We start from the raw sequence: 9,479 nt of genomic DNA on the forward strand, positions 1-9,479 counted from the left end.
CGCGGACAGTTTTGTCTTTGCCAGCTTTTGCTGCATTAGGAAAAATGAAAAGCAAGGTCTCACCGAGAATTGAACTCGGATCGCTGGATGCAGAGTCCAGAGGGCTAACCGTTACACCATGAGACCGCACTTTCCAACACCGGGAATCGAAGCCGGGCCTTCTTAGTGAAAGCCAGATATCCTAGCCACTAGACCACGCCGGAGATGGCGACAAGAGAACGAGCGCTGGTACCGGTGTCTATTCGCGGACAGTTTCACCGTTGCCAGCTTTTGTTGCCTTAGCAAAAATAAAAAAGCAAGGTCTCACCGAGATTTGAACTCGGTTCCCTGGATTCAGTGTCCAGAGTGCTAGCTGCACACCATGAGACCGCACTTTGAAACACCCGCAATGAAACCCGGGCCTTCTTGGTGAAAGCCAGATATCCTAGCCACTAGACCACGCCATAGATCGCGACATGGGAATGAGTGCTGGTACCGGTGTGTTTTCGCGGACAGTTTCGTCGTTGCCAGTTTTTGCTGCATTAGGAAAAATAAAACGCAAGGTCTCACCGAGATTTGAACTCAGATCGCTGGATTCAAAGTCCAGAGAGCTAACCATTACACCATGAGACCACGCTTTCCGACGCTTGGAATCGAAGCCGGGCCTTCTTAGTGAAAGCCAGATATACTAGCCACTAGATCACGCCGGAGATGGCGACAAGGGAACGAGCGCTGGTACCGGTGTCTATTCGCGGACAGTTTCGTCATTGCCAGCCTTTGCTGCATTAGCAAAAATAAAAAGCAAGGTCTCACCGAGATTTGAACTCAGATCGCTGGATGCAGAGTGCAGAGTGCTAACCATCACACCAATAGACCACACTTTCCGACGCTGGGAATTGAACCCGGGCCTTCTGGGTGAAAGCCAGATATCCTAACCACTAGACCACGCCGGAGATGGCTCTAGGGAGCGGATATCGGTACCGCGGTCTATTCGTGGACAGCGTCGTCGTTGCCAGCTTTTCCTGCATTAGGAAAAATCAAAAACAAGGTCTCACCGAGAGTTGAACCCAAATCGCTGTATTTAGACTCCAGAGTGCTAACCGTTAATCCATGAGACCGCACTTTCCGACGCCGAAAATCGAACCCGGGCTTCCTGGGTGACAGCCAGATATCCTAGCCACTAGACCATGCCGGAGAGGGCGACAAGAAAACGAGCGCTGGTACCGATGTCTATTCGTTGACAGTTTCGTCGTTGCCAGCTTTTGCTGCAATAGCAAATATAAAAAAGCAAGTTCTCACCGATAATTGAACTGAGATCGCTGGATTCAGAGTCCTGAGTGCTAACCGTTACACCATGAGACCGCACTTTCCGACGCCGGGAATCGAACCCGTGCCTTCTGGGTGAAAGCCAGATCTCCTAGCCACTAGACCACGCCGGAGATGACAACAGGAGAACGAGCGCAGGTACCGGTGTCTATTCGTGGACAGTTTCGTCGTTGCCAGCTTTTGCTGCATTAGCAAAAATAAAAAGAGGTTCACCAAGATTTGAACTTGGATCGCTAGATTCAGAGTCCAGAGTGCTAACTGTTACACCATGAGACCGCACTTTCCGATGCCGGGAATCAAAGCCGGGCCTTCTGGATGAAAGCCAGATATCCTAGCCACTAGACCACGCCGGAGTTGGCGACAAGAGAACGAGCGGTAGTACCGGAGTCTATTCGCGGAGAGTTTCGCCGTTGCCAGCTTTTGTTGCGTTAGCAAAAATAAAAAAGCAAGGTCTCTCCGAGATTTGAACTCGGATCGCCGGATTCAAAGTCCAGAGTGCTAACCATTACACCATGAGACCGCACTTTCCGCGCCGGTAATCGAACCCGGGCCTCCTGGGTGAAAGCCAGATATTCTAGCCACTAGACCACGCCGGAGATGACGGCAAGAGAACGAGCGCTGGTACCGGTTTCTAATCGTGGACATTTTCGTCGTTGCCAGCTTTCGCTGCATCACCAAAAATAAAAAGCAAGGTCTCACCGAGATTTGAACTCAGATCGCTGGATTCAAAGTCCAGAGTGCTAACCATTACATCATGAGACCACACTTTCCGACGCCGAGAATCGAACCCGGGCCTTCTTTGTGAAAGCCAGATATCCTAGCCACTAGACCCCGCCGAAGATGACGGCAAGAGAACGAGCGCTGGTACCGCTGTCTAATCGTGGACAGTTTCGTCGTCATCAGCTTTCGCTGCATTAGCAAAAATAAAAAGCAAGGTCTCACCCAGATTTGAACTCGGATCGCTGGATTCAAAGTCCAGAGTACTAACTATTACACCATGAGACCGCACTTTCCGACACCGGGAATCGGACCCGGGCCTTCTGGGTGAAAGCCAGATATCCTAGCCACCAGACCACGCCGGAGATGACGGCAAGAGAACGAGCGATGGTACTGGTGTCTAATCGTGGACAGTTTCGTCGTTGCCAGCTTTCGCTGCATTAGTAAAAATAAAAAGCAAGGTTTGACCGAGATTTGAACTGGGATCGGTGGATTCAAAGTCCAGAGCACTAACCATTACAACATGAGACCGCACTTTCCGACGCGGGGAATCGAACCCGGGCCTTCTGGGTGAAACCAGATATCCTAGCCACTAGACCACGCCGGAGATGACGGCAAGAGGACGAGCGCTGGTACTGGTGTCTAATCGTGGACAGTTTCGTCGTTGCCAGCTTTCGCTGCATTAGCAAAAATAAAAAGCAAGGTCTCACCGACCTTTGAACTCAGATCGCTGGATTCAAAGTCCAGAGTGCCAACCATTACACTATGAGACCACACTTTCCGACGCCGAGAATCAAACCCGCGCCTTCTTTGTGAAAGCCAGATATCCTAGCCACTAGACCACGCCGGAGATGGCTCAAGGCAGCGAGCATCGGTACCGCGGTCTATTCGCTGACAGTTTCGTCGTTGCCAGCTTTTGCTGCATTAGCAAAAATAAAAAGCAAGGTCTCACCGAGATTCAACTCGGATCGCTGGATTCAGAGTCCAGAGTGCTAACCGTTACACCATGAGACCGCACTTTCCGACGACGGGAATCAAACCCGGGCCTTCTGGGTGAAAGCCAGATATCCTAGCCACTAGACCACGCCGGAGATGCCGGCAAGAGAACGAGCGCTGGTACCGGTGTCTAATCGTGGACAGTTTCGTCGTGGCCAGCTTTCGCTGCATTAGCAATAATAAAAAGCAAGGTCTCACCGAGATTTGAACTCAGATAGCTGGATGCAGAGTGCTAACCATTACACCAATAGACCACACTTTCCGACGCCGGGAATTGAACCCGGGTCTTCTGGGTGAAAGCCAAATATTCTAGCCACTAGACCACGCCGGAGATGGCTCGAGGGAGCGGGCATCGGTACCACGATCTATTCGTGGACAGCGTCGTTGTTGCCAGCTTTTGCTGCATTAGGAAAATCAAAAACAAGGTCTCACCCAGATTTGAACCCGAATCGCTGTATTTAGACTCCAGAGTGCTAACCGTTAATCCATGAGACCACACTTTCCGACGCCGGGAACCGAAGCTGGGCCTTCTTAGTGAAAGCCAGATATCCTAGCCACTAGACCACGCCGGAGATGGCGACAAGAGAACGAGCGCTGGTACCGGTGTCTATTCGCGGACAATTTCGCCGTTACCAGCTTTTGTTGCATTAGCAAAAACAAAAAGCAAGGTCTCACCGAGATTTGAACTCGGTTCCCTGGATCAGAGTCCAGAGTGCTAGCTGTACACCATGAGATCGCACTTCCCAACACCGGGAATGAAACCTGGGCCTTCTTGGTGAAAGCCAGATATCCTAGCCACTAGACCACGCCAAAGATCGCGACATGGGAATGAGTGCTGGTACCGGTGTGTTTTCGCGGACAGTTTCGTCGTTGTCAGTTCTTGCTGCATTAGGAAAAATAAAAAGCAAGGTCTCACCGAGATTTGAACTCAGATCGCTGGATTCAGAGTCTAGAGTGCTAACCGTAACACCATGAGACCGACTTTCCAAAACCGGGAATGAAACCCGGGCCTTCTTGGTGAAAGCCAGATATTTTAATCAATATACCATGCCATAGATGGCGCCAAGGGACTGAGCGCTAGTACCGGTGTCTGTTCGCGGACAGTTTCGTCGTTGCCAGCTTTGCTGCATTAGCAAAAATAAAACGCAAGGTCTCACCGAGATTTGAACTCAGATCGCTGGATTCAATGTCCAGAGTGCTAACCATTACACCATGAGACCACACTTTCCGACGTTGGGAATCGAAGCCAGGCCTTCTTAGTGAAAGCCAGATATCCTAGCCCCTAGACCACGCTGGAGATGGCGACAAGAGAACGAGCGCTGGTACCGGTGTCTATTCGCGGACGGTTTCGTCATTGCCAGTTTTTGCTGTATTAGCAAAAGTAAAAAGCAAGGTGTCACCGAGATTTGAACTCGGATCGCTGGATTCAATGTCCAGAGTGCTAACCATTACACCTTGAGACCACACTTTCCGACGCCGGGAATCGAAGCTGGGCCTTCTTAGTGAAAGCCAGATATCCTATCCACTAGACCACGCCGGAAATGGCGATGAGAGAACGAGCGCTGGTACCGCTGTCTAATCGTGGACAGTTTCGTCTTTGCCAGCTTTTGCTGCATTAGGAAAAATAAAATCAAGGTGTCACCGAGATTTGAACTCGGATCGCTGGATTCAAAGTCCAGAGTGCTAATCGTTACACCATGAGACCGCACTTTCCAAAACCGGGAATGAAACCCGGGCCTTCTTGGTGAAAGCCAGATATCCTAGCCACTAGACCACGCCGGAGATGACTCAAGGCAGCGAGCTTCGGTACCGCGGTCTATTCACTGACAGTTTCGTCGTTGCCAGCTTTTGCTGCATTACCAAAAATAAAAAGCAAGGTCTCACCGAGATTTGAACCCAGATCGCTGGATTCAGAGTCCAGAGTGCTAACTGTTATACAATGAGACTGCACTTTTCGATGCCGGGAATCAAAGTCGGGCCTTCTGGGTGACAGCCAGATATCCTAGCCACTAGAACACGCTGGAGATGGCACAAGGCAGCGAGCATCGGTACCGCGGTCTATTCGTTGACAGTTTCGTCGTTGCCAGCTTTTGCTGCATTAGCAAAAATAAAAAGCAAGGTCTCACCGAGATTTGAACTCGGATCGCTGGATTCAGAGTCCAGTGTGCAAACTATTACACCATGAGACCAAACTTTCCGACGCCGCGAACCGAAGCTGGGCCTTCTTAGTGAAAGCCAGATATCCTAGCCACTAGACCACGCCGGAGACGACGGCAAGAGAACGAGCGCTGGTACCGGTGTCTAATCATGGACAGTTTCGTCGTTACCAGCTTTCGCTGCATTAGCAAAAATAAAAAGCAAGGTCTCACCGAGATTCGAACTCAGATCGCTGGATTCAAAGTCCAGAGTGCTAACCATTACAGCATGAGACCGAACTTTCCGACGCCGAGAATCGAACCCGGGCCTTCTATGTGAAAGCCAGATATCCTAGCCACTAGACCCCGCCGGAGATGACGGCAAGAGAACGAGCGCTGGTAGCGCTGTTAAATCGTGAACAGTTTCGTCTTTGCCAGCTTTTGCTGCATTAGGAAAAATTAAATCAAGGTCTCACCGAGATTTGAACTCGGATCGCTGGATTCAAAGTCCAGAGTGCCAACCGTTACACCATGAGACCGCACTTTCCAACACCGGAAATGAAACCCGGGCCTTCTTGGTGAAAGCCAGATATCCCAGCCACTAGACCATGCCAGAGATGGCGCCAAGGGAATGAGCGCTAGTACCGGTGTCCTTTCGCGGACAGTTTCGTCGTTGCCAGCTTTTGCTGTATTAGCAAAAGTAAAAAGCAAGGTGTCACCGAGATTTGAACTCGGATCGCTGGATTCAAAGTCCAGAGTGCTAACCATTACACCATGAGACCACACTTTCCGACGCTGGGAATCGAAGCTGGGCCTTCATAGTGAAAGCCAGATATCCTATCCACTAGACCACGCCGGAAATGGCGATGAGAGAACGAGCGCTGGTACCGCTGTCTAATCGTGGACAGTTTCGTCTTTGCCAGCTTTTGCTGCATTAGGAAAAATAAAATCAAGGTCTCACCGAGGTTTGAACTCGGATCGCTGGATTCAAAGTCCAGAGTGCGAACCGTTACACCATGAGACCGCACTTTCCAACACCGGGAATGAAACCCGGGCCTTCTTGGTGAAAGCTAGATATCCTAGCCACTAGACCACGCTGGAGATGGCTCAAGGCAGCGAGCATCGGTACCGCGGTCTATACACTGACAGTTTCGTCGTTGCCAGCTTTTGCTGCATTACCAAAAATAAAAAGCAAGGTCTCACCGAGATTTGAACTCGGATCGCTGGATTCAAAGTCCAGAGTGCTAACCATTACACCATTAGACCGCACTTTCCGACGCCGGGAATTGAACCCGGGCCTTCTGGGTGAAAGCCAGATATTCTAGCCACTAGACCACGCCGGAGATGACGGCAAGAGAACGAGCGCTGGTACCGGTGTCTAATCGTGGACATTTTCGTCGTTGCCAGCTTTCGCTGCATCACCAAAAATAAAAAGCAATGTCTCACCGAGATTTGAACTCAGATCGCTGGATTCAAAGTCCAGAATGCTAACCATTACAACATGAGACCACACTTTCCGACGCCGAGAATCGAACCCGGGCCTTCTTTGTGAAAGCCAGATATCCTAGTCACTAGACCGTGCCAGAGATTGCGGCATGGGAATGAGTGCTGGTACCGGTGTGTTTTCGCGGACAGTTTCGTCTTTGCCAGCTTTTGCTGCATTAGGAAAAGTAAAAAGCAAGGTCTCACCGAGATTTGAACTCGGATCGCTGGATTCAGAGTCCAGAGTGCTAACCGTTACACCAGGAGAACGCACTTTCCAACACCGGGAATGCAACCCGGGCCTTCTTGGTGAAAGCCAGATATCCTAGCCACTAGACCACGCCGGAGATGACGACAAGAGAACGAGTGCTAGTACCGATGTCTATTCGCGGACAGCGTCGTCGTTGCCAGCGATTGCTGCATTAGCAAAAATAAAAAGCAAGGTCTCACCAAGATTTAAACTCGGATCGTGGGATTCAGAGTCCAGAGTACTAACAATTACACCATGAGACCACACATTTCGACGCCGGAAATCAAACCCAGGCCTTCTTGCTGAAAGCCAGATATCCTAGCCACTAGACCACGCCGAAGATGGCACAAGGCAGTGAGAATCGGTACCGCGGTCTATTCGTTGACAGTTCCGTCATTGCCAGCTTTTGCTGCATTAGCAAAAATAAAAAGCAAGGTATCACCGAGGATTGAACTCGGATCGCTGGATTGAGAGTCCAGTGTGCTACTCGTTACACCATGAGACAGCACTTTCCGACGCTGGGAATTGAACCCGGGCCTTCTGGGTGAAAGCCAGATATCCTAGCCACTAGACCACGCCGAAGATAACGACAAGAGAACAAGCGCTGGTACCGGTGTCTATTCTTGGACAGTTTCGTCATTGCCAGCTTTTGCTGCATTAGCAAAAACAAAAAGAGGTCTCACCGATACTTGAACTCAGATTGCTGGATGCAAAGTCCAGAGTGCTAACCATTACACCATGAGACCGCACTTTCAGACGCCGAGAATCGAACCCGGGCCTTCTTTGTGAACGCCAGATATCCAAGCCACTAGACCACGCCGGAGATAACGGCAACAGAACGAGCGCTGGTACCGATGTCTATTCGCGGACAGTTTCGTCGTTCCCAGCTTTTGCTGCATTAGCAAAAATAAAAAAGCAAGGTCTCCCCGAGAATGGAACTCGGATCGCTGGATTCAGAGTCCAGGGTGCTAACCGTTACACCACGAGACCGCACTTTCCGACGCCGGGAATTGAACCCGGGCCTTCTGGATGAAAGCCAGATATCCTAGCCACTGGACCACGTCGGAGATGACGACAAGAGAACGAGCGCTGGTACCGGTGTCTATTCGTGGACAGTTTCGTCGTTGCCAGCTTTTGCTGCATTAGCAAAAATGAAAAGAGGTCTCACCGAGATTTGAACTCGGATCGCTGGATTCAAAGTCCAGAGTGCTAACCATTACACCATGAGACCGCACTTTCCGACGCCGGGAACCAAACCCGGGCCTTCTGGGTGAAAGCCAGATATCCTAGCCGCTAGACCCCGCCAGAGATTGCGGCATGGGAATGAGTGCGTGTACCGGTGTGTTTTCGCGGACAGTTTCGTCTTTGCCAGCTTTTGCTGCATTAGTAAAAATAAAAAGCAAGGTCTCACCGAGATTTGAACTCGGATCGCTGGATTCAGAGTCCAGAGTGCTAACCGTTACACCATGAGACCGCACTTTCCAATTCCGGGAATGAAACCCGGGCCTTCTTGGTGAAAGCCAGATATCCTAGCCACTAGACCATGCCAGAGATGGCGCCAAGGGAATGAGCGCTAGTACCGGTGTCTGTTCGCGGACAGTTTCGTCGTTGCCAGCTTTTGTTGCATTAGCAAAAATAATAAGCAAGGTCTCACCGAGATTTAACTCGGTTCCCTGGATTCAGAGTCCAGAGTGCTAGCTCTTACACCATGAGACCGCACTTTCCAACACTGGGAATGAAACCCGGGCCTTCTTGGCGAATGCTAGATATCCTAGCCACTAGAAAATGCAAGATGGCGCCAAGGAGTGAGCGCTAGTACCGGTGTCTGTTCGCGGACAGTTTCGTCGTTGCCAGCTTTTGCAGCATGAGGAAAAATAAAAAGCAAGGTCTCACCGTGATTCGAACTCAGATCGCTGGATTCAAAGTCCAGAGTGCTAACCGTTACACCATGAGCCCACACTTTCCAACACCGGAAATGAACCCCGGGCCTTCTTGGTGAAAGCCAGATATCCTAGCCTCTAGACAACGCCGGACATGGCTCTATGCAGAGAGCATCGGTACCGCGGTCTATTCGTTGACAATTTCGTCGTTTCCAGCTTTTGCTGCATTAGCAAAAGTAAAAAGCAAGGTGTCACTGAGATTTGAACTTGGATCGCTGGATTCAAAGTCCAGAGTGCTATCCATTACACCATGAGACCACACTTTCCGACGCCGGGACTCAAAGCCGGGCCTTCTTAGTAAAAGCCAGATATCCTAGCCACTAGACCTTGCCGTAGATGGCGACAAGAGACCGAGCGCTGGTACCAGTGTCTATTCGCGGACAGTTTCGTCATTGCCAGCTTTTGCTAAATTAGCAAAAATAAGAAGCAAGGTCTCACAGTGATTTGAACCCGGATCGCGGGATTCAGAGTCCAGAGTGCTAACCATTACACCATGAGACCACACATTTCGACGCCGGGAATCAAACCCAGGCCTTCTTGCTAAAAGCCAGATATCCTAGCCACTAGACCACGCCGAAGATGACGACAAGAGAACGAGCGCTGGTACCGGTGTCTATTCGCGGACAGTTTCGCCGTTGCCAGCTTTTGTTGCAT

General features: G+C 50.5%; 21 non-coding genes across 21 annotated transcripts; all 21 read right to left on the reverse strand.

Moving 5' to 3' along the window:
* Positions 1–54: 54 nt before the first annotated feature.
* Positions 55–126, reverse strand: TRNAQ-CUG (transfer RNA glutamine (anticodon CUG)). The gene has a single exon. It is a non-coding gene; the product is annotated as a tRNA-Gln (tRNA).
* A 414-nt stretch (positions 127–540) lies between these two features.
* On the reverse strand, positions 541–612 carry TRNAQ-UUG (transfer RNA glutamine (anticodon UUG)). The gene has a single exon. It is a non-coding gene; the product is annotated as a tRNA-Gln (tRNA).
* Positions 613–860: 248 nt separating this feature from the next.
* Positions 861–932, reverse strand: TRNAE-UUC (transfer RNA glutamic acid (anticodon UUC)). The gene has a single exon. It is a non-coding gene; the product is annotated as a tRNA-Glu (tRNA).
* Positions 933–1,346: 414 nt separating this feature from the next.
* On the reverse strand, positions 1,347–1,418 carry TRNAE-UUC (transfer RNA glutamic acid (anticodon UUC)). Its single transcript has one exon. It is a non-coding gene; the product is annotated as a tRNA-Glu (tRNA).
* A 335-nt stretch (positions 1,419–1,753) lies between these two features.
* Positions 1,754–1,825, reverse strand: TRNAQ-UUG (transfer RNA glutamine (anticodon UUG)). The gene has a single exon. It is a non-coding gene; the product is annotated as a tRNA-Gln (tRNA).
* Positions 1,826–1,995: 170 nt separating this feature from the next.
* Positions 1,996–2,067, reverse strand: TRNAQ-UUG (transfer RNA glutamine (anticodon UUG)). Its single transcript has one exon. It is a non-coding gene; the product is annotated as a tRNA-Gln (tRNA).
* Positions 2,068–2,315: 248 nt separating this feature from the next.
* On the reverse strand, positions 2,316–2,387 carry TRNAE-UUC (transfer RNA glutamic acid (anticodon UUC)). The gene has a single exon. It is a non-coding gene; the product is annotated as a tRNA-Glu (tRNA).
* A 654-nt stretch (positions 2,388–3,041) lies between these two features.
* TRNAE-UUC (transfer RNA glutamic acid (anticodon UUC)) lies at positions 3,042–3,113 on the reverse strand. Its single transcript has one exon. It is a non-coding gene; the product is annotated as a tRNA-Glu (tRNA).
* Positions 3,114–3,277: 164 nt separating this feature from the next.
* On the reverse strand, positions 3,278–3,349 carry TRNAE-UUC (transfer RNA glutamic acid (anticodon UUC)). The gene has a single exon. It is a non-coding gene; the product is annotated as a tRNA-Glu (tRNA).
* Positions 3,350–4,166: 817 nt separating this feature from the next.
* Positions 4,167–4,238, reverse strand: TRNAQ-UUG (transfer RNA glutamine (anticodon UUG)). The gene has a single exon. It is a non-coding gene; the product is annotated as a tRNA-Gln (tRNA).
* Positions 4,239–5,135: 897 nt separating this feature from the next.
* Positions 5,136–5,207, reverse strand: TRNAQ-CUG (transfer RNA glutamine (anticodon CUG)). Its single transcript has one exon. It is a non-coding gene; the product is annotated as a tRNA-Gln (tRNA).
* Positions 5,208–5,378: 171 nt separating this feature from the next.
* TRNAQ-UUG (transfer RNA glutamine (anticodon UUG)) lies at positions 5,379–5,450 on the reverse strand. The gene has a single exon. It is a non-coding gene; the product is annotated as a tRNA-Gln (tRNA).
* A 170-nt stretch (positions 5,451–5,620) lies between these two features.
* TRNAQ-UUG (transfer RNA glutamine (anticodon UUG)) lies at positions 5,621–5,692 on the reverse strand. Its single transcript has one exon. It is a non-coding gene; the product is annotated as a tRNA-Gln (tRNA).
* A 171-nt stretch (positions 5,693–5,863) lies between these two features.
* TRNAQ-UUG (transfer RNA glutamine (anticodon UUG)) lies at positions 5,864–5,935 on the reverse strand. Its single transcript has one exon. It is a non-coding gene; the product is annotated as a tRNA-Gln (tRNA).
* Positions 5,936–6,105: 170 nt separating this feature from the next.
* On the reverse strand, positions 6,106–6,177 carry TRNAQ-UUG (transfer RNA glutamine (anticodon UUG)). The gene has a single exon. It is a non-coding gene; the product is annotated as a tRNA-Gln (tRNA).
* Positions 6,178–6,347: 170 nt separating this feature from the next.
* Positions 6,348–6,419, reverse strand: TRNAQ-UUG (transfer RNA glutamine (anticodon UUG)). Its single transcript has one exon. It is a non-coding gene; the product is annotated as a tRNA-Gln (tRNA).
* A 5-nt stretch (positions 6,420–6,424) lies between these two features.
* Positions 6,425–6,496, reverse strand: TRNAE-UUC (transfer RNA glutamic acid (anticodon UUC)). The gene has a single exon. It is a non-coding gene; the product is annotated as a tRNA-Glu (tRNA).
* Positions 6,497–7,395: 899 nt separating this feature from the next.
* On the reverse strand, positions 7,396–7,467 carry TRNAE-UUC (transfer RNA glutamic acid (anticodon UUC)). The gene has a single exon. It is a non-coding gene; the product is annotated as a tRNA-Glu (tRNA).
* Positions 7,468–7,880: 413 nt separating this feature from the next.
* Positions 7,881–7,952, reverse strand: TRNAE-UUC (transfer RNA glutamic acid (anticodon UUC)). The gene has a single exon. It is a non-coding gene; the product is annotated as a tRNA-Glu (tRNA).
* Positions 7,953–8,044: 92 nt separating this feature from the next.
* On the reverse strand, positions 8,045–8,116 carry TRNAQ-UUG (transfer RNA glutamine (anticodon UUG)). Its single transcript has one exon. It is a non-coding gene; the product is annotated as a tRNA-Gln (tRNA).
* Positions 8,117–8,287: 171 nt separating this feature from the next.
* On the reverse strand, positions 8,288–8,359 carry TRNAQ-CUG (transfer RNA glutamine (anticodon CUG)). The gene has a single exon. It is a non-coding gene; the product is annotated as a tRNA-Gln (tRNA).
* Between the last annotated feature and the right edge of the window lie 1,120 nt (positions 8,360–9,479).

The sequence above is a fragment of the Rhipicephalus microplus genome, chromosome 3, assembly GCF_043290135.1.
Source record: "Rhipicephalus microplus isolate Deutch F79 chromosome 3, USDA_Rmic, whole genome shotgun sequence".
NCBI classification, from domain to species: domain Eukaryota; kingdom Metazoa; phylum Arthropoda; class Arachnida; order Ixodida; family Ixodidae; genus Rhipicephalus; species Rhipicephalus microplus.